This window comes from Oncorhynchus keta, unplaced genomic scaffold, assembly GCF_023373465.1.
Source record: "Oncorhynchus keta strain PuntledgeMale-10-30-2019 unplaced genomic scaffold, Oket_V2 Un_contig_13078_pilon_pilon, whole genome shotgun sequence".
Lineage (NCBI taxonomy): Eukaryota > Metazoa > Chordata > Actinopteri > Salmoniformes > Salmonidae > Oncorhynchus > Oncorhynchus keta.
In genome coordinates, this window is record NW_026278113.1 from 51633 (window position 1) to 78657 (window position 27025).

General features: G+C 48.6%; 1 long non-coding RNA gene and 1 pseudogene across 1 annotated transcript; one reads left to right on the forward strand and one right to left on the reverse strand.

Moving 5' to 3' along the window:
• Positions 1-15414, forward strand: part of LOC127918078 (junctophilin-3-like) — a 31000-nt pseudogene extending 15586 nt beyond the window's left edge.
• A 1945-nt stretch (positions 15415-17359) lies between these two features.
• On the reverse strand, positions 17360-18802 carry LOC127918079 (uncharacterized). Its single transcript, XR_008098753.1, has 2 exons — positions 17482-18802; positions 17360-17417 (listed from the first exon to the last, which is right to left on the reverse strand). It is a non-coding gene; the product is annotated as an uncharacterized LOC127918079 (long non-coding RNA).
• Positions 18803-27025: the final 8223 nt, after the last annotated feature.

Consider the following 27025-nt stretch of genomic DNA (forward strand, 5'->3'; position numbering starts at 1 on the left):
CTGTTGTCATGACGTGATGTGCGGTCCATGATATTTAACCACTGTGTGGCGTTCATTTTTTGTTATTCTCCCGATCTTCTCGGGTCTGATGGTCTGATGGACCCACAACATTATTGGGTTTTTAAATAAATTCAGCCATAACAATTTAAGTAAACATACTTAATACTAAATACTTAGATGTTGACTTATATCAATTACAAGCAGTATAGACAGCATACATGGCTAATATTTGCCATTTACCTCGATCACACTTATCAATAAAAGTGCTATTCTTTTTTTTTATAAAATGTAATTATAATCAAATTGGAAGGACAAATTTTACATATAGTATTTTATGGAAATGATAAATGAGCCCCATTGAACACAAATGAAGGCCAGTTGACACACCACATGAGAGACAGAGTTTCTGTGTTTTACAAATGTATTTATTTATTGTATTTATTTATTTAAGGACACAAGACGAGACCCCGATGCAGACACGCAAGAGAATGGTCGTGGACAGGCAAAAGGTCAAAACCAGAGTCCAGGAGGTACAGAGTGGCAGGCAGAATGGTCAGGCAGGCAGAATGGTCAGCGCAGGCAGAATGGTCAGCGCAGGCAGAATGGTCAGGGCAGGCAGAATGGTCAGCGCAGGCAGAATGGTCAGCGCAGGCAGAATGGTCAGGGCAGGCAGAATGGTCAGGCAGGCAAAATGGTCAGCACAGGCAGAATGGTCAGGGCAGGCAGAATGGTCAGGCAGGCAGAATGGTCAGGCAGGCAGAATGGTCAGGCAGGCAGAATGGGCAGGCAGGCAGAATGGGCAGGCAGGCAGAATGGTCAGCGCAGGCAGAATGGTCAGGGCAGGCAGAATGGTCAGGCAGGCAGAATGGCCAGGCAGAATGGTCAGGGCAGGCAGAATGGTCAGGGCAGGCAGAATGGTCAGGCAGGCAGAATGGTCAGGCAGGCAGAATGGTCAGGCAGGCAGAATGGTCAGGCAGGCAGAATGGTCAGGGCAGGCAGAATGGTCAGGCAGGCAGAATGGTCAGGCAGGCAGAATGGTCAGGGCAGGCAGAATGGTCAGGCAGGCAGAATGGTCAGGCAGGCAGAATGGTCAGGCAGGCGGGTACAGAGTGGCAGGCAGAATGGTCAGGGCAGGCAGAATGGTCAGGCAGGCAGAATGGTCAGGCAGGCAGAATAGTCAGGGCAGGCAGAATGGTCAGGCAGGCAGAATGGTCAGGCAGGCAGAATGGTCAGGGCAGGCAGAATGGTCAGGGCAGGCAGAATGGTCAGGCAGGCAGAATGGTCAGGGCAGGCAGAATGGTCAGGGCAGGCAGAATGGTCAGGCAGGCAGAATGGTCAGGTAGGCAGAATGGTCAGGCAGGCGGGTACAGAGTGGCAGGCAGAATGGTCAGGCAGGCAGAATGGTCAGGCAGGCAGGCAGAATGGTCAGGTAGGCAGAATGGTCAGGCAGGCGGGTACAGAGTGGTAGGCAGAATGGTCAGGCAGGCGGGTACAGAGTGGCAGGCAGAATGGTCAGGCAGGCAGAATGGTCAGGCAGGCAGGCAGAATGGTCAGGTAGGCAGAATGGTCAGGCAGGCGGGTACAGAGTGGTAGGCAGAATGGTCAGGCAGGCGGGTACAGAGTGGCAGGCAGAATGGTCAGGCAGGCAGGCAGAATGGTCAGGCAGGCAGAATGGTCAGGTAGGCAGAATGGTCAGGGCAGGCAGAATGGTCAGGCAGGCAGGATGGTCAGGTAGGCAGAATGGTCAGGCAGGCGGGTACAGAGTGGTAGGCAGAATGGTCAGGCAGGCGGGTACAGAGTGGCAGGCAGAATGGTCAGGCAGGCAGAATGGTCAGGCAGGCAGGCAGAATGGTCAGGTAGGCAGAATGGTCAGGCAGGCGGGTACAGAGTGGTAGGCAGAATGGTCAGGCAGGCGGGTACAGAGTGGCAGGCAGAATGGTCAGGCAGGCAGAATGGTCAGGCAGGCAGAATGGTCAGGTAGGCAGAATGGTCAGGCAGGCGGGTACAGAGTGGCAGGCAGAATGGTCAGGCAGGCAGAATGGTCAGGCAGGAGGGTACAGAGTGGCAGGCAGAATGGTCAGGCAGGCAGAATGGTCAGGTAGGCAGAATGGTCAGGCAGGCAGAATGGTCAGGTAGGCAGAATGGTCAGGCAGGCAGAATGGTCAGGCAGGCAGAATGGTCAGGCAGGCAGAATGGTCAGGCAGGCAGAATGGTCAGGCAGGCAGAATGGTCAGGTAGGCAGAATGGTCAGGCAGGCGGGTACAGAGTGGCAGGCAGAATGGTCAGGCAGGCAGAATGGTCAGGCAGGCGGGTACAGAGTGGCAGGCAGAATGGTCAGGCAGGCAGAATGGTCAGGCAGGCAGAATGGTCAGGTAGGCAGAATTGTCAGGCAGGCGAGTACAAGAGTGGCAGGCAGAATGGTCAGGCAAGCAGAATGGTCAGGGCAGGCAGAATGGTCAGGTAGGCAGAATGGTCAGGCAGGCAGAATGGTCAGGGCAGGCAGAATGGTCAGGCAGGCAGAATGGTCAGGCAGGCGGAATGGTCAGGTAGGCAGAATGGTCAGGCAGGCGGGTACAGAGTGGCAGGCAGAATGGTCAGGCAGGCAGAATGGTCAGGCAGGCGGGTACAGAGTGGCAGGCAGAATGGTCAGGCAGGCAGAATGGTCAGGTAGGCAGAATGGTCAGGCAGGCAGAATGGTCAGGTAGGCAGAATGGTCAGGAAGGCAGAATGGTCAGGCAGGCAGAATGGTCAGGCAGGCAGAATGGTCAGGTAGGCAGAATGGTCAGGCAGGCAGAATGGTCAGGCAGGCAGAATGGTCAGGCAGGCAGAATGGTCAGGCAGGCAGAATGGTCAGGGCAGGCGGGTACAGAGTGGCAGGCAGAATGGTCAGGCAGGCAGAATGGTCAGGCAGGCGGGTACAGAGTGGCAGGCAGAATGGTCAGGCAGGCAGAATGGTCAGGTAGGCAGAATGGTCAGGCAGGCAGAATGGTCAGGTAGGCAGAATGGTCAGGAAGGCAGAATGGTCAGGCAGGCAGAATGGTCAGGCAGGCAGAATGGTCAGGTAGGCAGAATGGTCAGGCAGGCAGAATGGTCAGGCAGGCAGAATGGTCAGGCAGGCAGAATGGTCAGGTAGGCAGAATGGTCAGGTAGGCAGAATGGTCAGGCAGGCGGGTACAGAGTGGCAGGCAGAATGGTCAGGCAGGCAGAATGGTCAGGTAGGCAGAATGGTCAGGCAGGCGGGTACAGAGTGGCAGGCAGAATGGTCAGGCAGGCAGAATGGTCAGGCAGGAGGGTACAGAGTGGCAGGCAGAATGGTCAGGCAGGCAGAATGGTCAGGTAGGCAGAATGGTCAGGCAGGCAGAATGGTCAGGCAGGCAGAATGGTCAGGCAGGCAGAATGGTCAGGCAGGCAGAATGGTCAGGCAGGCAGAATGGTCAGGCAGGCAGAATGGTCAGGCAGGCAGAATGGTCAGGCAGGCAGAATGGTCAGGCAGGCAGAATGGTCAGGTAGGCAGAATGGTCAGGCAGGCAGAATGGTCAGGCAGGCGGGTACAGAGTGGCAGGCAGAATGGTCAGGCAGGCAGAATGGTCAGGCAGGCAGAATGGTCAGGTAGGCAGAATGGTCAGGCAGGCTAGTACAAGAGTGGCAGGCAGAATGGTCAGGCAAGCAGAATGGTCGGGCAGGCAGAATGGTCAGGTAGGCAGAATGGTCAGGCAGGCAGAATGGTCAGGGCAGGCAGAATGGTCAGGCAGGCGGAATGGTCAGGTAGGCAGAATGGTCAGGCAGGCGGGTACAGAGTGGCAGGCAGAATGGTCAGGCAGGCAGAATGGTCAGGCAGGCGGGTACAGAGTGGCAGGCAGAATGGTCAGGCAGGCAGAATGGTCAGGTAGGCAGAATGGTCAGGCAGGCAGAATGGTCAGGTAGGCAGAATGGTCAGGCAGGCGGGTACAGAGTGGCAGGCAGAATGGTCAGGCAGGCAGAATGGTCAGGCAGGCGGGTACAGAGTGGCAGGCAGAATGGTCAGGCAGGCAGAATGGTCAGGCAGGCAGAATGGTCAGGTAGGCAGAATGGTCAGGCAGGCGAGTACAAGAGTGGCAGGCAGAATGGTCAGGCAAGCAGAATGGTCGGGCAGGCAGAATGGTCAGGTAGGCAGAATGGTCAGGCAGGCAGAATGGTCAGGGCAGGCAGAATGGTCAGGCAGGCAGAATGGTCAGGCAGGCGGAATGGTCAGGTAGGCAGAATGGTCAGGCAGGCGGGTACAGAGTGGCAGGCAGAATGGTCAGGCAGGCAGAATGGTCAGGCAGGCGGGTACAGAGTGGCAGGCAGAATGGTCAGGCAGGCAGAATGGTCAGGTAGGCAGAATGGTCAGGCAGGCAGAATGGTCAGGTAGGCAGAATGGTCAGGAAGGCAGAATGGTCAGGCAGGCAGAATGGTCAGGCAGGCAGAATGGTCAGGTAGGCAGAATGGTCAGGCAGGCAGAATGGTCAGGCAGGCAGAATGGTCAGGCAGGCAGAATGGTCAGGCAGGCAGAAAGGTCAGGGCAGGCGGGTACAGAGTGGCAGGCAGAATGGTCAGGCAGGCAGAATGGTCAGGCAGGCGGGTACAGAGTGGCAGGCAGAATGGTCAGGCAGGCAGAATGGTCAGGTAGGCAGAATGGTCAGGCAGGCAGAATGGTCAGGCAGGCAGAATGGTCAGGCAGGCAGAATGGTCAGGCAGGCAGAATGGTCAGGCAGGCAGAATGGTCAGGTAGGCAGAATGGTCAGGCAGGCAGAATGGTCAGGCAGGCAGAATGGTCAGGCAGGCAGAATGGTCAGGCAGGCAGAATGGTCAGGTAGGCAGAATGGTCAGGTAGGCAGAATGGTCAGGCAGGCGGGTACAGAGTGGCAGGCAGAATGGTCAGGCAGGCAGAATGGTCAGGTAGGCAGAATGGTCAGGCAGGCGGGTACAGAGTGGCAGGCAGAATGGTCAGGCAGGCAGAATGGTCAGGCAGGCGGGTAGAGAGTGGCAGGCAGAATGGTCAGGCAGGCAGAATGGTCAGGCAGGCGGGTACAGAGTGGCAGGCGGAATGGTCAGGCAGGCAGAATGGTCAGGCAGGCAGAATGGTCAGGCAGGCAGAATGGTCAGGCAGGCAGAATGGTCAAGGCAGGCAGAATGGTCAGGGCAGGCAGAATGGTCAGGCAGGCAGAATGGTCAGGCAGGCAGAATGGTCAGGTAGGCAGAATGGTCAGGTAGGCAGAATGGTCAGGCAGGTGGGTACAGAGTGGCAGGCAGAATGGTCAGGCAGGCAGAATGGTCAGGCAGGCGGGTACAGAGTGGCAGGCAGAATGGTCAGGCAGGCAGAATGGTCAGGTAGGCAGAATGGTCAGACAGGCAGAATGGTCAGGTAGGCAGAATGGTCAGGCAGGCAGAATGGTCAGGTAGGCAGAATGTTCAGGCAGGCGAGTACAGAGTGGCAGGCAGAATGGTCAGGCAGGCAGAATGGTCAGGCAGGCAGAATGGTCAGGTAGGCAGAATGGTCAGGTAGGCAGAATGGTCAGGCAGGTGGGTACAGAGTGGCAGGCAGAATGGTCAGGCAGGCAGAATGGTCAGGCAGGCGGGTACAGAGTGGCAGGCAGAATGGTCAGGCAGGCAGAATGGTCAGGTAGGCAGAATGGTCAGACAGGCAGAATGGTCAGGTAGGCAGAATGGTCAGGCAGGCAGAATGGTCAGGTAGGCAGAATGTTCAGGCAGGCAGAGTACAGAGTGGCAGGCAGAATGGTCAGGCAGGCAGAATGGTCAGGTAGGCAGAATGGTCAGGCAGGCGAGTACAGAGTGGCAGGCAGAATGGTCAGGCAGGCAGAATGGTCAGGTAGGCAGAATGGTCAGGCAGGCAGAATGGTCAGGCAGGCAGAATGGTCAGGCAGGCAGAATGGTCAGGCAGGCAGAATGGTCAGGTAGGCAGAATGTTCAGGCAGGCGAGTACAGAGTGGCAGGCAGAATGGTCAGGCAGGCAGAATGGTCAGGCAGGCAGAATGGTCAGGCAGGCAGAATGGTCAGGTAGGCAGAATGGTCAGGCAGGCGGGTACAGAGTGGCAGGCAGAATGGTGGTGGGGAACCACTGTGTGTATATGAAAGCAGTATAGTGGTGGGGAACCACTGTGTGTATATGAAAGCAGTATGGTGGTGGGGAACCACTGTGTGTATATGAAAGCAGTATGGTGGTGGGGAACCACTGTGTGTATATGAAAGCAGTATGGTGGTGGGGAACCACTGTGTGTATATGAAAGCAATATAGTGCATATATACACAGTGGTTCCCCACCACCATACTGCTTTACACACACAGTGGTTCCCACCACCATACACACAGTGGTTCCCCCACCATTCATCCCATCATATAGTCCTTTAAAGGCCCCTTTCACCTGCAGTAAACCAGGTAGCAGAGCTGGAATGTTGACGTAAGATAATGTCTCACTCTCTTCTAGGCCCTAGTTGATTCAAATGGAATAAACAAGCCATGTGTGTGATATCACTTCCTGCTACCCAACGTGATAATTTTCTCCCAATGAAATATGATGTCACAACGCATGCAGCTATAATGCTTTATAACTTGTTATAAGCACTAACAGCCTTTTATAGTGTCTCATAATAAGACTTATGTTACACCTCTTTCCATCCATGCACCTTTCTGGGGGGGGACCTAATTGGTTATGCCTCTTTCCATCCATGCACCTTTCTGGGGGGGGTGACCTAATTGGTTTTGTGGTGCAATGCATGACCTCAGATCGCCCTGTAATTTGACCCCTGTGACTCTCTCCTATAGGTACGTTCCAGGGCCAGTGGTTGGGGGGGATGCGGCACGGCTATGGGGTCCGGCAGAGCGTGCCATACGGCATGGCGGCCGTCATCCTCTACCCGCTCCGCACGTCCATAAACTCCCTCCGCTCCGAGCACAGCCACGGCCCCTCCACCCCGCTGGAGGACGGCGCTGGGACCGCCGTCTCGCCTGCCGACGGGGTGGTGGGAGGCGGGCTGGTCGGGAGTCCCGTGGGGAGGGGGGGCTTCGCTCTGACTGCGCCCAGCGAGGCGGACCGTCGGGGGAAGAGGAAAGGTGAGACTCTGCTGTTTGTGGGCAGCTGGTCGGGTTCTATGAGCTGCCCCTTCTCTAGTCCAAATCTATTGGTACTTTGACATGGACTTCTTGTTATTATGTCACACTTGTGTTTGTATGTCAGTTGTCCATTTCTGTAAAGTTGCATCGTATCGTATTTTGTAGGATAAATAACGTGGTGTCGTTTCATATCCCAGGCCGTTTCCGCCAGTCGATCCTGAGTGGTCTGAAGCTGCGTCGCTCCGAGTCCAAGAGTTCCCTGGCCAGCCAGCTGAGTAAACAGAGCTCGTTCTGCAGCGAGGCCGGCATGAGCACCGTCTCCTCTGCCGCCTCCGACATACACTCCAACGCTAGCCAGGACGGCGAGCAGGGCGCTCCTGTGGATGCCACGGTCACCGAGGCCTACGCCGGCGAGTGGCGCAGTGACCAGCGGGCGGGTTGGGGCGTGAGCCGGCGCTCCGACGGTCTACGCTACGAGGGGAGTGGGTGGCCAACAAGCGCCATGGTTACGGCTGTACAACGTTCCCCGACAGCACCAAAGAGGAAGGGAAGTACAAGCAGAACGCGCTGGTCAGCGGGAAGCGGAAGAACCTGATTCCTCTGAGAGCCAGTAAGATCAGGGAGAAGGTGGAGCGGGCTGTGGAAGCAGCTGAGAAGGCTGCAGACATCGCCAAGCAGAAGGCAGAGATCGCCCTGTCCAGGTGAGACACAGACCCATGGTGTTGATCTCTGTTGCTGTGGTAACAGTAGTCGGGGTTAGAGCTAGCTGCAGACATCGCCAAGCAGACGGCAGAGATCGCCCTGTCCAGGTGAGAAACAGACCCATGGTGTTGATCTCTGTTGCTGTGGTAACAGTAGTCGGGGTTAGTGCTAGCTGCAGACATCGCCAAGCAGACGGCAGAGATCGCCCTGTCCAGGTGAGACACAGACCCATGGTGTTGATCTCTGTTGCTGTGGTAACAGTAGTCGGATTAGAGCTAGGGGTAAGGTTAGGCTTAGGTTAGGGAACCGGAGATCTCTGTTGCTGTGGTAACAGTAGTGGGGTTAGAGCTAGGGGTAAGGTTAGGCTTAGGTTAGGGAGCCGGAGATCTCTGTTGCTGTGGTAACAGTAGTCGGGTTAGAGCTAGGGGTAAGGTTAGGCTTAGGTTAGGGAGCCGGAGATCTCTGCTGCTGTGGTAACAGTAGTTGGGTTAGAGCTGAGGCTAAGGTTAGGCTTAGGTTAGGGAACCGGAGAAGGTGGCCGACATCTTTGTCTTTGACAAGTGCACTTAAAGATTCTCTGTTATCTTGCGGCCCAAATGGGCGGTTTCCAGACTAAAGGGCCTAGTTGAGAATATCCATGAAAGGTTGTTTTTAAGTCCAAAAATAGGTTTCATCTGGGTCAGGTAAACTGTCCCTAGGGGTCCGATAGACCTGTAGTCTCAGCAACTCTTCAAGCAGTATGGTTGTACCGTACTGAGGTAACAGGTCAGGTAAACTGTCCCTAGGGGTCCGATAGACCTGTAGTCTCAGCAACTCTTCAAGCAGTATGGTTGTACCGTACTGAGGTAACAGGACAGGTAAACTGTCCCTAGGGGTCCGATAGACCTGTAGTCTCAGCAACTCTTCAAGCAGTATGGTTGTACCGTACTGAGGTAACAGGTCAGACAAATTCTGAAGTTGTTCACCAAGCAAGCAAACCATTTCCTTAGAAAAACAAACCCATACAGATTGATTATTTTGGATGACTGTATTATGTCAAGTAAAACTAATCAATAAAAAATGAAGACATCCCGTTGTGGTGAATTGATTACATTTGAGCCGATGCTACTGTCAGAAAGAGAACAGTAAGGGACCATGGTGATACAGTGGATGGCTGAGCTGTCCTGTTGGGGTCATGGTGATAGAGTGGATGGCTGTTCTGTCCTGTTGGGATCATGGTGATAGAGTGGATGGCTGAGCTGTCCTGTTAGGATCATGGTGATACAGTGGATGGCTGAGCTGTCCTGTTGGGGTCATGGTGATACAGTGGATGGCTGTTCTGTCCTGTTGGGATCATGGTGATACAATGGATGGCTAAGCTGTCCTGTTGGGATCATGGTGATACAGTGGATGGCTAAGCTGTCCTGTTGGGATCATGGTGATACAGTGGATGGCTGAGCTGTCCTGCTGGGATCATGGTGATACAGTGGATGGCTGTTCTGTCCTGCTGGGATCATGGTGATAGAGTGGATGGCTGTTCTGTCCTGTAGGGATCATGGTGATACAGTGGATGGCTATTCTGTCCTGCTGGGATCATGGTGATAGAGTGGATGGCTGAGCTGTCCTGTTAGGATCATGGTGATAGAGTGGATGGCTGAGCTGTCCTGTAGGGATCATGGTGATACAGTGGATGGCTGAGCTGTCCTGTTAGGATCATGGTGATAGAGTGTATGGCTGAGCTGTCCTGTAGGGATCATGGTGATACAGTGGATGGCTGTTCTGTCCTGTTAGGATCATGGTGATACAGTGGATGGCTGTTCTGTCCTGTTAGGATCATGGTGATAGAGTGGATGGCTGTTCTGTCCTGTTAGGATCATGGTGATACAGTGGATGGCTGAGCTGTCCTGTTAGGATCATGGTGATAGAGTGGATGGCTGAGCTGTCCTGTTAGGATCATGGTGATAGAGTGGATGGCTGTTCTGTCCTGTTGGGATCATGGTGATAGAGTGGATGGCTGAGCTGTCCTGTTAGGATCATGGTGATAGAGTGGATGGCTGTTCTGTCCTGTTAGGATCATGGTGATAGAGTGGATGGCTGTTCTGTCCTGTTAGGATCATGGTGATAGAGTGGATGGCTGTTCTGTCCTGCTGGGATCATGGTGATACAGTGGATGGCTGTTCTGGGATCTGTTTGATATCTGTTTGTGGAAACATTCCACTCCTTGCCAATCGTTGTCATGTCAAACACATTTGACACAAGGAGAGGAATGTTAGCAGAAAACAGGTTCTGGATGCCATTCTAGTATAAAATCCATCCATAAAATGGATGAAAACGGCTGAACAGAAAACCAGGCCATTTAGCGGAATGTTCTGGGGAAATATTATACTCACCGGAGGAACAGTCTGAGAAAGAGAACCATCCTGATAAAGAAAAAAACCCAGGCCAGACAGATACAGGGTGTAAACAACAGTCCTTAAAGCAACACAAAACCCAGGCCAGACAGATACAGGGTGTAAATAACAGTCCTTAAGGCAACACACAACACACAACCCAGGCCAGACAGATACAGTCCTTAAGGCAACACACAACCCCAGGCCAGACAGATACAGGGTGTAAATAACAGTCCTTAAAGCAACACACAACACAAAAACCCAGGCCAGACAGATACAGTCCTTAAGGCAACACAAAACCCACGTTAAAGAAAAAACCCAGGCCAGTTAGATACAGGGTGTAAACAACAGTCCTTATCTGTTTGGCCAGACAGATACAGGGTGTAAACAACAGTCCTTAAAGCAACACACAACACAAAAACCCAGGCCAGACAGATACAGTCCTTAAGGCAACACAAAACCCCAGGCCAGACAGATACAGGGTGTAAACAACAGTCCTTAAGGCAACACAAAACCCACGCCAGTTAGATACAGGGTGTAAACAACAGTCCTTATCTGTCTGGCCAGACAGATACAGGGTGTAAACAACAGTCCTTAAGGCAACACACAACACAAAACCCCAGGCCAGACAGATACAGTCCTTAAGGCAACACACAGCACCAAGACAATCTACACACAGATTTAAATCTACAACCAGCATCTACATCAAGCATTTTAATATCTCTGTCTCTATCTCTCTCTTTCTCTCTCTCTCTCTCTCTCTCTCGCTCTCTCTGTGTCTCTCTCTCTGTCAATCTCTGTCTCTGTCTTTGTCTCTCTCTCTGTCAATCTCTGTCTCTGTCGCTCTCTCTCTTTCTCTGTGTCTTTCTCTCTGTGTCTCTCTCTCTCTCTGTCTCTCTCTGTCAATCTCTGTCTCTGTCTCTCCCTCTCTCTTTCTCTGTTTCTCTCTGTCTCTCTCTCCTTTCTCTCTCTCTCTCTCTCTCTCTCTCTCTCTCTCTGTGTCTCTCTCTGTCTCTGTCTCTCTGTCTCTGTCTCTCTCTGTCTCTGTCTCTGTCTCTCTCTTTCTCTGTTTCTTTCTCTCTGTCTCTGTCTCTGTCTCTCTGTCTCTGTCTCTGTCTCTGTCTCTGTCTCTGTCTCTGTCTCTGTCTCTGTCTCTGTCTCTGTCTCTGCCTCTCTCTCTCTTTCTCTGTTTCTTTCTCTCTCTGTCTCTGTCTCTGTCTCTGTCTCTGTCTCTGTCTCTGCCTCTGCCTCTGCCTCTGCCTCTCTCTCTCTTCTCTGTTTCTTTCTCTCTCTGTCTCTCTGTCTCTCTCTGTCTCTCAGGATGAGCCACGCGAGGGGAAAGGCGGATGCAGCTGAAGGTGTGGCCCTGAAGGCGAGCGAGGAATGTCGGATGGCCAGGGTCGCTGCCAAGGACCTCTCGCCGTCATTCCATATCCATGGAAACGGTGAATCCAACGGTGAGTCAATCACAGAGAAATTGACTTAGCTACAGTAACTACTGTACACATGCCCAACCAGGCAGAGAAAAATCATTCAAATCAATTGTAGAATTTGAAGTAACTTTATTGAAACTTCCTTTACAGACAATCTGGGTTGGATTCAGTCAGTAGTGTACCCAAATCCTAATTCTCGTTATCTTGTCCTCTTACCTGAGTTAACACAGTACATGGTGTACTGTGCTGTGTAATATTACCTGTGTAATATTATTGACCTTTTACTTCCCTCTTACTTGAATTAACACAGTAATCTAGCTGTGTAATCCTGATGTACAGGACCAGTTTTACAACACCTACTCATTCTAGGATTTTTCTTTATTAAAAAAAAACTATTTTCTACTTTGTAGAATAATAGTGAAGACATCAACACAATGACATAACACATATGGATACATGTAGTAACCAAAAAAAAGTGTTAAACAAATGAAAATATATTTTAGATTTTAGATTCTTCAAAGTAGCCACCCTTTGCCTTGATGACAGTTTTGCAAACTCTTAGCATTCTCTCAACCAGCTTCACCTGGAATGCTTTTTCAACACTCTTGAAGGAGTTCCCACATATGCTGAGCACTTGTTGGCTGCTTTTCTTTCACTCTGTGGTCCAGATCATCCCAAGCCATCTCAATTGGGTTGAGGTTGAGTGATTGTGTAGGCCAGGTCATCGGATGCAGAACTCCATCACTCTCCTTCTTGGTCAAATAGCCCTTACACAGCCTGGAGGTGCGTGGAGTTCATTGTCATGTTGAAAAACAAATGAAAGTCCCACTAAGTGCAAACCAGATTGGATGGCGTTTTGCTGCAGAATGCTGTGGTGGCCATGCTGGTTAAGTGTGCCTTGAATACTAAATAAATCACTGACAGTGTCACCAGCAAAGCACCCCCACATCAACAAACCTCCTCCTCCTCCATGCTTCACGGTGGGAACCACACATGCGGATATCATCCGTTCACCTACTCTGCGTCTCACAAAGACACAGTGGTTGGAACCAAAAATCTCCAGTTTGAACTCATCAGACCAAAGGACAGATTTCCACCGGTCTAATGTCCATTGCTCATGTTTCTTTGGCCCAAGCAAGTCTCTTCTTATTGGTGTCCTTTAGTAGTGGTTTCTTTGCAGCAATTTGACCATGAAGACCTGATTCTCACAGTCTCCTCTGAACAGTTGATGTTGAGATGTGTCTGTTACTTGAACTCTGTGAAGCATTTATTCGGGTTGCAATCTGAGGCTGGTAACTCTAATGAACTCAGCCTCTGCAGCAGAGGTAACTCTGTATCTTCCTGTCCTGTGGTGGTCCTCATGAGAGCCAGTTTCATCATAGCGCTTGATGGTTTTTGCGACTGCACTTTCATGCCTTAAAGCAATGGTGGACTGTCATTTCTCTTTGCTTATTTGAGATGTTCTTGCCATAATATGGACTTGGTCTTTTACCAAATAGGGCTATCTTCACCCTATACCATGTCACAACACAACTGATTGGCTCAAACGCATTTAAAGGAAAGAAATACCACAAACTAACTTTTAACAAGGCAAACCGTTTAATTGAAATGAATTCCAGGTGACGACCTCATGAAGCTGGTTGAGAGAATGCCAAGAGTGTGCAAAGATGTTGTCAAGGCAAAGGGTGGCTACTTTGAAGAATCTGAAATATAAAATACATTTTGAATTGTTTAACCCTTTTTGGTTACTACATGATTCCATATGTGTTATTTCATAGTTCTGATGTCTTCACTATTATTCTACAATGTAGAAAATAGTACGAATATAGAAAAACCCTTGAATGAGTAGGTGTGTCCAAACTTTTGACTGGTACTGTATGTCTGGTGGATCTCTGCCAAATCCCCTCTTTCATTGTGTTTCGTCTCTTCCCGCCTGTCTGCCTTTCTGCCTGTCTGTCTGTCTGTCTGCCTGTCTGTGTGCCTGTCTGTGTGCCTGTCTGTGTGCCTGTCTGTGTGCCTGTCTGTCAGGTCTGGAGTGCCAGCGGCCCAATAAGCACCAGGACAACAAAGACCACGAGATCATTTCCACGGGAACTGACAGTCCTGAGCTGTGCACCCCGGACACCACGCCTCCCTTGATAACGCCTGACCTCAGCCCAGTCCTGAGCGTCCCCCCCTCACCCCCCTGCAGCCCGCCGACCTCTAAACAAGGCCACTCTCACCGTCCCAGAAACGCCTGCTTCATGCGGCAGAGCGCTGTGGACGACCAGGGAGGAGGAGCAGAGATACAGGTGCTAGTAGAGGGGCGAGGCATGGATCTCCAGAGGGGAGGGGCTAACAACTGGACAGAGGACGTGTATCCGGACCGGGGGGGTCACAGCAGCCAATCCACCACCCCGTCTCTACTGGAGGAGCAGGAGGGACAAGTCAACGGCCACCAGCAGGTCCCGTCCAACCACAAACCGAGGGACAAGGCCTCGACCAACCACAAGTCCCGGGAGCACACTTCCTCTTCCTATAGGTCGTGGGAGCACTCCTCCTCGTACAACCAGAAGCCCTCAAAGCACACCTCATCCAATCACAAGTCGAGGGAGTACATGCAGTCCAATCACAAAACATGGGATCATTCCTCCTCCTCCACCAATCACAGGGCCTGTGAGAATGCCTCTTCCAATTACAAGCAGCAGGTGCACATTTCATCCAATCACAAAGCCTTGGAGCATAACCTGTCCAATCACAAGACTTCTGAGCATGCTTCTTCCAATCACAAGTCGTGCCAAGATTATACCTGCTCCAATCACATCCCAAAGGACAATGTCTCCTCAGCCAATCACAACGACCCCCGAGAGCATGTGTACTCCAACCACCACTCCAAGCAGCAGCACATCTCATCCAATCACAAGCTTAGCAAGCATGCCTTGCCCGACCCCGGGCTCGACAGCCCCGCAGAGGGCTGGACTGCCGAAGGCGCCCTGCAGTGGAGCCCTGCCCACTCGCGCCTCATGGACAGAGAGGAAGAGGAGGACAGGCTGGGAGACTACACAGTAGACATGAGGTTCCAGCCCCTGGACTCCACTACCCAGATGTCCCCTGGCCATTGCCCCAAAAGCAGGATGCGCCCGCGGGGCCTGCGGCCGGTCAAGGAGGGCTCCATGGACTCTGTACAGATGCTGGACACTCTGAATGTGGGGGCGGAGCAGGAGGAGTGGCCCCTGCACAGGGACCTCACTCTCTCCCCGCCTCTCAAGTCTCAGCCAATCACCTTGGAGCAGGATGGGGAGCACCACACCCTCAAATCAAACTCAGTGAGTGATTTATTGGTATCAGATAGATCTGTAAACTGGACCTCAGGTTTTAAATACTAATACTATACTCTTAACTGTAGAATGAAGTCTGAGAATTAACACTTTCTCTCTCTTCTCTCTCCTCCCGTCTCTCTCCTCTCTCCTCCCGTCTCTCTCTCTCCTCTCTCCTCCTGTCTCTCTCTCCCCTCTCCACTCATCTGCTTTCTCTCTCTCGCTCTCTCCTCTTGTCTATCTCTCTCCTCTCTTCTCCGTTCTCTCTCTCTCTCTCCTGTCTCTTCTCTCTCCTCCTGTCTCTCCCTCTCTCCTCTCTCATACTGTCTCTCTCTCTCCTCCTGTCTCTTCTGTCTCCTCCCGTCTCTCTCTCCCTCCTCTCTCCTCCTCTCTCCCAGGGCTCCAGCTCTGTCCTGGTTGTCATGGTTATTTTACTCAACATTGGAGTAGCCCTCCTCTTCATCCATTTCTTTATTTAACCTTCCTTCTATGATCTACTAAGTCGTGTTATTATGATGATGATGACTTATATTACATAAGTTATTATTGATCCAGACGTGACTCTGCCATGTGGAGCAGCGTGGGAGGAGCGTGGGAGCAGCGTGAGAGGAGCGGAGGAGCAGCGTGGGAGCAGCGTGGGAGCAGCGTGGGAGGAGCGGAGGAGCAGCGTGGGAGCAGCGTGGGAGCAGCGTGGGAGCAGCGTGGGAGGAGCAGAGGAGTCGACAGCATGGTGTTTCTATTGTCGTTAACCTCTTGCCTTCCCCAGCCCTTTGATGTTTAGCTCATCTCATGTCACAGACTCAGTTAAGGTATATAATCCAACGGATTTATCCATCTGCCTCGAGTTTATAAAACAATACACTTTTTTTTTAAATTTAATTTAATTTTTTTAATGAATTACCTTTTTTGTTGTGCTTGCAACCACGTGGAAAGGTATTTTGACATTACGACTGATGGTGATGATGCGATGTGGTGGCGTAGTCGGCCACAAACGGGTTCTGTTAGTAGGGCACCAGGATAGGATACACAGGGCACAGACTGTGTCCACTGGGCCCGTCCATCCAAGACTAGTGTACAGCACCCTCTGTCCCACACTGTATCCCACTTAACAATATGACATGCTAGCCCATGGTGATCACACTCCTTCTTCTTCACCCACCTTAGCCCCTAACCCCTATACCCGATGGCCTCATCCACCAACCGCTGGGGTGCCTCTCAAATGGCACCCTATTCCCTATATAGTGTACTACTTTTGACCAGAGCTCTATGGGGGCTACGGTTAAACACAGTGCATGATAGAGGGCATATGGTGCCATTAGGGACGTAGTCCTGATCTATGCTACCAAACTATGCTGCAAGAGTAGATCCATGTCAAAGGGCTCCGCCATGTTTATTTTCCTGTTCACCATAACACACACACACACACACACATATACACACACATACACTAACTCACACACACACATACACAGAAACACACACACACACTCTCACACATACACACACACACACTCTCTCACATGCACACTCTCTCACACACACACACTCTCTTACATGCACACTCACACATACACACACAGATACACTCTCTCACACACATACAGTCACTCAGTCATACACACACACACAGTCATACACACACACACACGCAGTCATACACACACACACACGCAGTCATACACACACACACACACACACACACACACACACACACACACACACACACACACACACACACACACACAGTCACACACACACACACACACAGTCACACACACACACACACACACACACACACACACACACACACACACACACAGTCATACACACACACAGTCATACACACACACACACACACACAGTCACACACACACACACACACACACACACACACACACACACACACACACACACACACACACACACACACACACACACACACACAGTCATACACACACACACACACACACACACACACACACACACACACACACACACACACACACACACACACACGCAGTCACACACACACACACACACACACACACACACACACACACACACACACACACACACACACACACACACACACACACACACACACACACACAGTCATACACACACACAGTCACACACACACACAGTCACACACACACACAGTCATACACACACACACACACACACACACACACACACACACACACACAGTCACACACACAGTCATTGCATTAAAACAGCATCTTTCTATCCCTCTGTCTATTCCATCTGTTGTTCTTCATTTGTCCACAAACCCTCCTAGATGATCCATTCTTATGATTCACTGCAACTCCGAACCGAGAGTTGGGATCAATGCAGTTTCACATTCAGTCGAATCGGGACATGGACATTTTTAAGATTTACGATTCGAATCATGAATTGAATAAAAACCCACACTTTTCTATTATTTTTTTATTTTTTTTATTCATGAATCATTCATGAATGATCTCAACCCCTATCACTTACGCAACAAAACACACGTAGTGTCCACACTACACACACACACACACACACACACACACACACACACACACACACACACACACACACACACACACACACACACACACACACACACACACACACACACACACACACACACAGGACTATGGAGGTGGGAGAATTCAGGCCCCTGTGTACAGTGTTGAGACTGTTACATTATAACACTGATTCTAAATATATATATAGATATATATATGTATGTATCATTATTATTCAAATGTTTGTTACTTTTGAGCATTTTGCCAGACAGAGAGAATGCTGAGTGCCTCGTATTTATTTATTTTTTATTAATGTAATGATTCACTTGATGAAACCCCCCTCGTGGGAAATGCAGTCTGGGAGGGGGAGGGGGGGGGTGACCTTCAGAATGGTGAACGGTTGACCCCGCCTGAAGTGGCATGCACCGTTTAGTCTCTCTCCCTGTCGGCCTTCTTCCAGAACAGTCCACAGGGAGAACTGGGTCTCTTCCAGACTAGTCCAAAGTCCCAAATGGAGCCCCCTTCCCTATGTAGCTAGTGCACTGCTTTGGGAGAACAGGTATGCGTGGGCCCTGGTCCAGAATGGTGCATGGTATATAGTGAATAGGGTGCTATTTGGGAATACCAATGTGTTCTCCTTCAGTGTCACTTCCAGACATGCTGGGGGGCCCCATGTTTTTCAGCATGTTTGTTTAGCCTGCTCAATCTGGTGTCAGTCAGTTTGTGAGTCTCTCTCTCTCTCTCTCCGGCTCTCCTGGTGTTTTCATCCAGCTACAGGTGGCTGACGCTGAGGCAGAGACCATCATCGGTGTCAAATACATTTTAAAAAACGCTAGCTTTAAAAAAAATAAACTCTTGTGGATTTTCAAAATGTCGATCCAGAGTTTTATGAATGAGCTTAAAAAAAAAAATCTGTTTACGCCTTTTTATACTCGGCACCCGGTGACATCATGTTGTGACATCATGTTGTGACATCATGTTGTGACATCATTGCATGCCCAAGCATGCTCTTTTCTTACGCTTTTTGGTTTATGACATGTGGAGAAAAATAATGAAAATGTTTGAAATGACTGTGTGTGTGTTGCTCTCCTCCATATTATAGCCTCACACACACACACAACATATAGTGGACTGGATTTCAGATGTTAAAATCCTTTTCCTAGTGTCTGAATGTATAGTAACGACAGGCTGACTGTAGTGACTTGTCTTTCTGCAGTACGTTTCTGTGTAGAAAAGGTCAGCCAGCACTCAACAAAACAACCTTCAGAACCCCAGTCACTCTTCCCTCCTGTCATCATTGGCTGTTTAAAAAACTTTATTTATAAAACCAAAAATTCACATTCATAGTGCAGCACAGGAAGGACACTTAGCACAATGTCTTGGGTATTTCATATAAAAGAGTTTGAAAACATTCAGAGCAAACAGAGTATTTTTAAAAAAAAAACTAAAAAAAAAAAAAAACAATAACGAGACAAGGCACAGGAAGTGTGAAGAAATCTTCAGGAATATCTGTCGGTAGAATACAGACAGTAACAACCCGATGATAACATTAGATAACTAGTTCAATAGGTTCCTCCAGGTCTCTCTCTCTCTCTCTCCTCTCTCTCTCTCTCTCTCTCTCTCTCTCTCTCTCTCTCTCTCTCTCTCTCTCTCTCTCTCTCTCTCTCTCTCTCTCTCTCTCTCTCTCTCTCTCTCTCTCTCTCTCTGAATGGAGCCTGGGGACTCTAGAGCTCTGACTTCTCATTCTGAATTCTAGTCACTATTTTACCTTCCCGAGATGTGCACTTCCTAAAGAACGAACTTCTTCAGGACCAAATATCATGCCTTCATACAACCAGTTATGTAAGGGGGGGATACCTAGTCAGTTGTTTAACCCAACCCCTCTGAATCAGAGGTGCGGGGGGCTGCCTTAATCCACATCCACGTCTTCGGCGCCTGGGGAACAGTATCCGGGTTGGGGTCAATTCCCTTTCAATTCAGGAAGTACAATGAAGTTAATATTCTCTTCAATGCATTTCAATGAGGAAAATGGTTAACTTTCTGAATGGAATGGAGCCCAACCCTGCTTAGTACTCCTCTAGGACTTCCCCGTTTAACATTTAAAGACACTCTCAAAATAAGAAAAACACAACAGTCTACATAAGTGCTATTTAAAATATAGGAAGAAATATAAACAAAAGACCAAAATACTGAAAAGACAGTTTGAAAATGTAGAGAACAGACAGCAAGGTGGGTTCTGTGTAAACAACCAGATTGTTAGGCATCTACTTACTAGTTGGTCCCCCACCCCTTTCTTCTGGACACAATAACCCCCCACTGGTTAGGGGTCAAAGGTTAGGGATCAGAGGTCATAGAGTATTCAGAGTGATCAGCCTGAGATGAGCACACATTGACCGTCCAGCACTGCTTCAGTGGTGATACAGCGGCTTGGGTTGCAGTGGACAAAAGGATGAGTCCATGAGTCCTGAGGAACCACGTTCAGCAGCTTCTGACAGAACACGGTCAACAAGCCTGCAAGAACCCCATCTCTACCAGTACACCCTTTACACCCTTTCATCATCACCAGTAGCAGTACTAGTAGTAGTAGAACCCCATCTCTACTAGTACACCCTTTACACCCTTTCATCATCAGCAGTAGCAGTACTAGTAGTAGTAGAACCCCATCTCTACTAGTACACCCTTTACACCCTTTCATCATCACCAGTAGCAGTACTAGTAGTAGTAGAACCCCATCTCTACTAGTACACCCTTTACACCCTTTCAGTAGTAGCAGTACTAGTAGTAGTAGAACCCCATCTCTACTAGTACACCCTTTACACCCTTTCATCATCACCAGTAGCAGTACTAGTAGTAGTAGAACCCCATCTCTACTAGTACACCCTTTACACCCTTTCATCAACACCAGTAGCAGTACTAGTAGTAGTAGAACCCCATCTCTACTAGTACACCCTTTCATCATCACCAGTAGCAGTACTAGTAGTAGAACCCCATCTCTACTAGTACACCCTTTACACCCTTTCATCATCACCAGTAGCAGTACTAGTAGTAGAACCCCATCTCTACTAGTACACCCTTTACACCCTTTCATCAACACCAGTAGCAGTACTAGTAGTAGTAGTACCCCATCTCTACTAATACACCCTTTACACCCTTTCATCATCACCAGTAGCAGTACTAGTAGTAGTAGAACCCCATCTCTACTAGTACACCCTTTACACCCTTTCATCATCACCAGTAGCAGTACTACTAGTAGTAGAAACCCATCTCTACTAGTACACCCTTTCATCATCACCAGTAGCAGTACTAGTAGTAGTAGAACCCCATCTCTACTAGTACACCCTTTACACCCTTTCATCATCACCAGTAGCAGTACTAGTAGTAGTAGAACCCCATCTCTACCAGTACACCCTTTACACCCTTTCATCATCACCAGTAGCAGTACTAGTAGTAGTAGAACCCCATCTCTACCAGTACACCCTTTACACCCTTTCATCATCACCAGTAGCAGTACTAGTAGTAGTAGAACCCCATCTCTACTAGTACACCCTTTACACCCTTTCATCATCACCAGTAGCAGTACTAGTAGTAGTAGAACCCCATCTCTACTAGTACACCCTTTACACCCTTTCATCATCAGCAGTAGCAGTACTAGTAGTAGTAGAACCCCATCTCTACTAGTACACCCTTTACACCCTTTCATCATCACCAGTAGCAGTACTAGTAGTAGTAGAACCCCATCTCTACTAGTACACCCTTTACACCCTTTCATCATCAGCAGTAGCAGTACTAGTAGTAGTAGAACCCCATCTCTACCAGTACACCCTTTACACCCTTTCATCATCACCAGTAGCAGTACTAGTAGTAGTAGAACTAGTAGCAGTACTAGTAGTAGTAGAACCCCATCTCTACTAGTACACCCTTTCACCCTTTCATCATCAGCAGTAGCAGTACTAGTAGTAGTAGAACCCCATCTCTACTAGTACACCCTTTACACCCTTTCATCATCACCAGTAGCAGTACTAGTAGTAGTAGAACCCCATCTCTACTAGTACACCCTTTACACCCTTTCATCATCACCAGTAGCAGTACTAGTAGTAGTAGAACCCCATCTCTACTAGTACACCCTTTTACACCCTTTCATCATCACCAGTAGCAGTACTAGTAGTAGTAGAACCCCATCTCTACCAGTACACCCTTTACACCCTTTCATCATCACCAGTAGCAGTACTAGTAGTAGTAGAACCCCATCTCTACTAGTACACCTTTACACCCTTTCATCATCAGCAGTAGCAGTACTAGTAGTAGTAGAACCCCATCTCTACTAGTACACCCTTTACACCCTTTCATCATCACCAGTAGCAGTACTAGTAGTAGTAGAACCCCATCTCTACTAGTACACCCTTTACACCCTTTCATCATCAGCAGTAGCAGTACTAGTAGTAGTAGAACCCCATCTCTACCAGTACACCCTTTACACCCTTTCATCATCACCAGTAGCAGTACTAGTAGTAGTAGAACTAGTAGCAGTACTAGTAGTAGTAGAACCCCATCTCTACTAGTACACCCTTTACACCCTTTCATCATCAGCAGTAGCAGTACTAGTAGTAGTAGAACCCCATCTCTACCAGTACACCCTTTACACCCTTTCATCATCACCAGTAGCAGTACTAGTAGTAGTAGAACTAGTAGCAGTACTAGTAGTAGTAGAACCCCATCTCTACTAGTACACCCTTTACACCCTTTCATCATCAGCAGTAGCAGTACTAGTAGTAGTAGAACCCCATCTCTACCAGTACACCCTTTACACCCTTTCATCATCACCAGTAGCAGTACTAGTAGTAGTAGAACTAGTAGCAGTACTAGTAGTAGTAGAACCCCATCTCTACTAGTACACCCTTTACACCCTTTCATCATCAGCAGTAGCAGTACTAGTAGTAGTAGAACCCCATCTCTACTAGTACACCCTTTACACCCTTTCATCATCACCAGTAGCAGTACTAGTAGTAGTAGAACCCCATCTCTACTAGTACACCCTTTACACCCTTTCATCATCACCAGTAGCAGTACTAGTAGTAGTAGAACCCCATCTCTACTAGTACACCCTTTCACCCTTTCATCATCACCAGTAGCAGTACTAGTAGTAGTAGAACCCCATCTCTACTAGTACACCCTTTACACCCTTTCATCATCACCAGTAGCAGTACTAGTAGTAGTAGAACCCCATCTCTACTAGTACACCCTTTACACCCTTTCATCATCAGCAGTAGCAGTACTAGTAGTAGTAGAACCCCATCTCTACTAGTACACCCTTTACACCCTTTCATCATCAGCAGTAGCAGTACTAGTAGTAGTAGAACCCCATCTCTACTAGTACACCCTTTACACCCTTTCATCATCACCAGTAGCAGTACTAGTAGTAGTAGAACCCCATCTCTACTAGTACACCCTTTACACCCTTTCATCATCAGCAGTAGCAGTACTAGTAGTAGTAGAACCCCATCTCTACTAGTACACCCTTTACACCCTTTCATCATCAGCAGTAGCAGTACTAGTAGTAGTAGAACCCCATCTCTACTAGTACACCCTTTACACCCTTTCATCATCACCAGTAGCAGTACTAGTAGTAGTAGAACCCCATCTCTACCAGTACACCCTTTACACCCTTTCATCATCACCAGTAGCAGTACTAGTAGTAGTAGAACTAGTAGCAGTACTAGTAGTAGTAGAACCCCATCTCTACTAGTACACCCTTTACACCCTTTCATCATCAGCAGTAGCAGTACTAGTAGTAGTAGAACCCCATCTCTACCAGTACACCCTTTACACCCTTTCATCATCACCAGTAGCAGTACTAGTAGTAGTAGAACTAGTAGCAGTACTAGTAGTAGTAGAACCCCATCTCTACTAGTACACCCTTTACACCCTTTCATCATCAGCAGTAGCAGTACTAGTAGTAGTAGAACCCCATCTCTACTAGTACACCCTTTACACCCTTTCATCATCACCAGTAGCAGTACTAGTAGTAGTAGAACCCCATCTCTACTAGTACACCCTTTACACCCTTTCATCATCACCAGTAGCAGTACTAGTAGTAGTAGAACCCCATCTCTACTAGTACACCCTTTACACCCTTTCATCATCACCAGTAGCAGTACTAGTAGTAGTAGAACCCCATCTCTACTAGTACACCCTTTACCCTTTCATCATCACCAGTAGCAGTACTAGTAGTAGTAGAACCCCATCTCTACCAGTACACCCTTTACACCCTTTCATCATCACCAGTAGCAGTACTAGTAGTAGTAGAACCCCATCTCTACTAGTACACCCTTTACACCCTTTCATCATCAGCAGTAGCAGTACTAGTAGTAGTAGAACCCCATCTCTACTAGTACACCCTTTACACCCTTTCATCATCACCAGTAGCAGTACTAGTAGTAGTAGAACCCCATCTCTACTAGTACACCCTTTACACCCTTTCATCATCAGCAGTAGCAGTACTAGTAGTAGTAGAACCCCATCTCTACCAGTACACCCTTTACACCCTTTCATCATCACCAGTAGCAGTACTAGTAGTAGTAGAACTAGTAGCAGTACTAGTAGTAGTAGAACCCCATCTCTACTAGTACACCCTTTACACCCTTTCATCATCAGCAGTAGCAGTACTAGTAGTAGTAGAACCCCATCTCTACCAGTACACCCTTTACACCCTTTCATCATCACCAGTAGCAGTACTAGTAGTAGTAGAACTAGTAGCAGTACTAGTAGTAGTAGAACCCCATCTCTACTAGTACACCCTTTCATCATCACCAGTAGAAGTACTAGTAGTAGTAGCAGTACTACTAGTAGTAGTAGCAGTACTAGTAGTAGTAGAACTAGTAGCAGTACTAGTAGTACTAGAAACCCATCTCTACTAGTACACCCTTTCATCATCAGCAGTAGCAGTACTAGTAGTAGTAGAACCCCATCTCTACTAGTACACCCTTTACACCCTTTCATCATCACCAGTAGCAGTACTAGTAGTAGTAGAACCCCATCTCTACTAGTACACCCTTTACACCCTTTCATCATCACCAGTAGCAGTACTAGTAGTAGTAGAACCCCATCTCTACTAGTACACCCTTTACACCCTTTCATCATCACCAGTAGCAGTACTAGTAGTAGTAGAACCCCATCTCTACTAGTACACCCTTTACACCCTTTCATCATCACCAGTAGCAGTACTAGTAGTAGTAGAACCCCATCTCTACTAGTACACCCTTTACACCCTTTCATCATCAGCAGTAGCAGTACTAGTAGTAGTAGAACCCCATCTCTACTAGTACACCCTTTACACCCTTTCATCATCAGCAGTAGCAGTACTAGTAGTAGTAGAACCCCATCTCTACTAGTACACCCTTTACACCCTTTCATCATCACCAGTAGCAGTACTAGTAGTAGTAGAACCCCATCTCTACTAGTACACCCTTTACACCCTTTCATCATCACCAGTAGCAGTACTAGTAGTAGTAGAACCCCATCTCTACTAGTACACCCTTTGCCACCCTTTCATCATCACCAGTAGCAGTACTAGTAGTAGTAGAACCCCATCTCTACTAGTACACCCTTTACACCCTTTCATCATCACCAGTAGCAGTACTAGTAGTAGTAGAACCCCATCTCTACTAGTACACCCTTTACACCCTTTCATCATCAGCAGTAGCAGTACTAGTAGTAGTAGAACCCCATCTCTACTAGTACACCCTTTACACCCTTTCATCATCACCAGTAGCAGTACTAGTAGTAGTAGAACCCCATCTCTACTAGTACACCCTTTACACCCTTTCATCATCACCAGTAGCAGTACTAGTAGTAGTAGAACCCCATCTCTACTAGTACACCCTTTACACCCTTTCATCATCAGCAGTAGCAGTACTAGTAGTAGTAGAACCCCATCTCTACTAGTACACCCTTTACACCCTTTCATCATCACCAGTAGCAGTACTAGTAGTAGTGGAACCCCATCTCTACTAGTACACCCTTTACACCCTTTCATCATCACCAGTAGCAGTACTAGTAGTAGTAGAACCCATCTCTACTAGTACACCCTTTACACCCTTTCATCATCACCAGTAGCAGTACTAGTAGTAGTAGAACCCCATCTCTACTAGTACACCCTTTACACCCTTTCATCATCACCAGTAGCAGTACTAGTAGTAGTAGAACCCCATCTCTACTAGTACACCCTTTCATCATCACCAGTAGCAGTACTAGTAGTAGTAGAACCCCATCTCTACTAGTACACCCTTTACACCCTTTCATCATCACCAGTAGCAGTACTAGTAGTAGTAGAACCCCATCTCTACTAGTACACCCTTTACACCCTTTCATCATCACCAGTAGCAGTACTACTAGTAGTAGAAACCCATCTCTACTAGTACACCCTTTCATCATCACCAGTAGCAGTACTAGTAGTAGTAGAACCCCATCTCTACTAGTACACCCTTTACACCCTTTCATCATCACCAGTAGCAGTACTAGTAGTAGTAGAACCCCATCTCTACCAGTACACCCTTTACACCCTTTCATCATCACCAGTAGCAGTACTAGTAGTAGTAGAACCCCATCTCTACCAGTACACCCTTTACACCCTTTCATCATCACCAGTAGCAGTACTAGTAGTAGTAGAACCCCATCTCTACTAGTACACCCTTACACCCTTTCATCATCACCAGTAGCAGTACTAGTAGTAGTAGAACCCCATCTCTACTAGTACACCCTTTACACCCTTTCATCATCAGCAGTAGCAGTACTAGTAGTAGTAGAACCCCATCTCTACTAGTACACCCTTTACACCCTTTCATCATCACCAGTAGCAGTACTAGTAGTAGTAGAACCCCATCTCTACTAGTACACCCTTTACCCTTTCATCATCAGCAGTAGCAGTACTAGTAGTAGTAGAACCCCATCTCTACCAGTACACCCTTTACACCCTTTCATCATCACCAGTAGCAGTACTAGTAGTAGTAGAACTAGTAGCAGTACTAGTAGTAGTAGAACCCCATCTCTACTAGTACACCCTTTACACCCTTTCATCATCAGCAGTAGCAGTACTAGTAGTAGTAGAACCCCATCTCTACTAGTACACCCTTTACACCCTTTCATCATCACCAGTAGCAGTACTAGTAGTAGTAGAACCCCATCTCTACTAGTACACCCTTTACACCCTTTCATCATCACCAGTAGCAGTACTAGTAGTAGTAGAACCCCATCTCTACTAGTACACCCTTTACACCCTTTCATCATCACCAGTAGCAGTACTAGTAGTAGTAGAACCCCATCTCTACCAGTACACCCTTTACACCCTTTCATCATCACCAGTAGCAGTACTAGTAGTAGTAGAACCCCATCTCTACTAGTACACCCTTTACACCCTTTCATCATCAGCAGTAGCAGTACTAGTAGTAGTAGAACCCCATCTCTACTAGTACACCCTTTACACCCTTTCATCATCACCAGTAGCAGTACTAGTAGTAGTAGAACCCCATCTCTACTAGTACACCCTTTACACCCTTTCATCATCAGCAGTAGCAGTACTAGTAGTAGTAGAACCCCATCTCTACCAGTACACCCTTTACACCCTT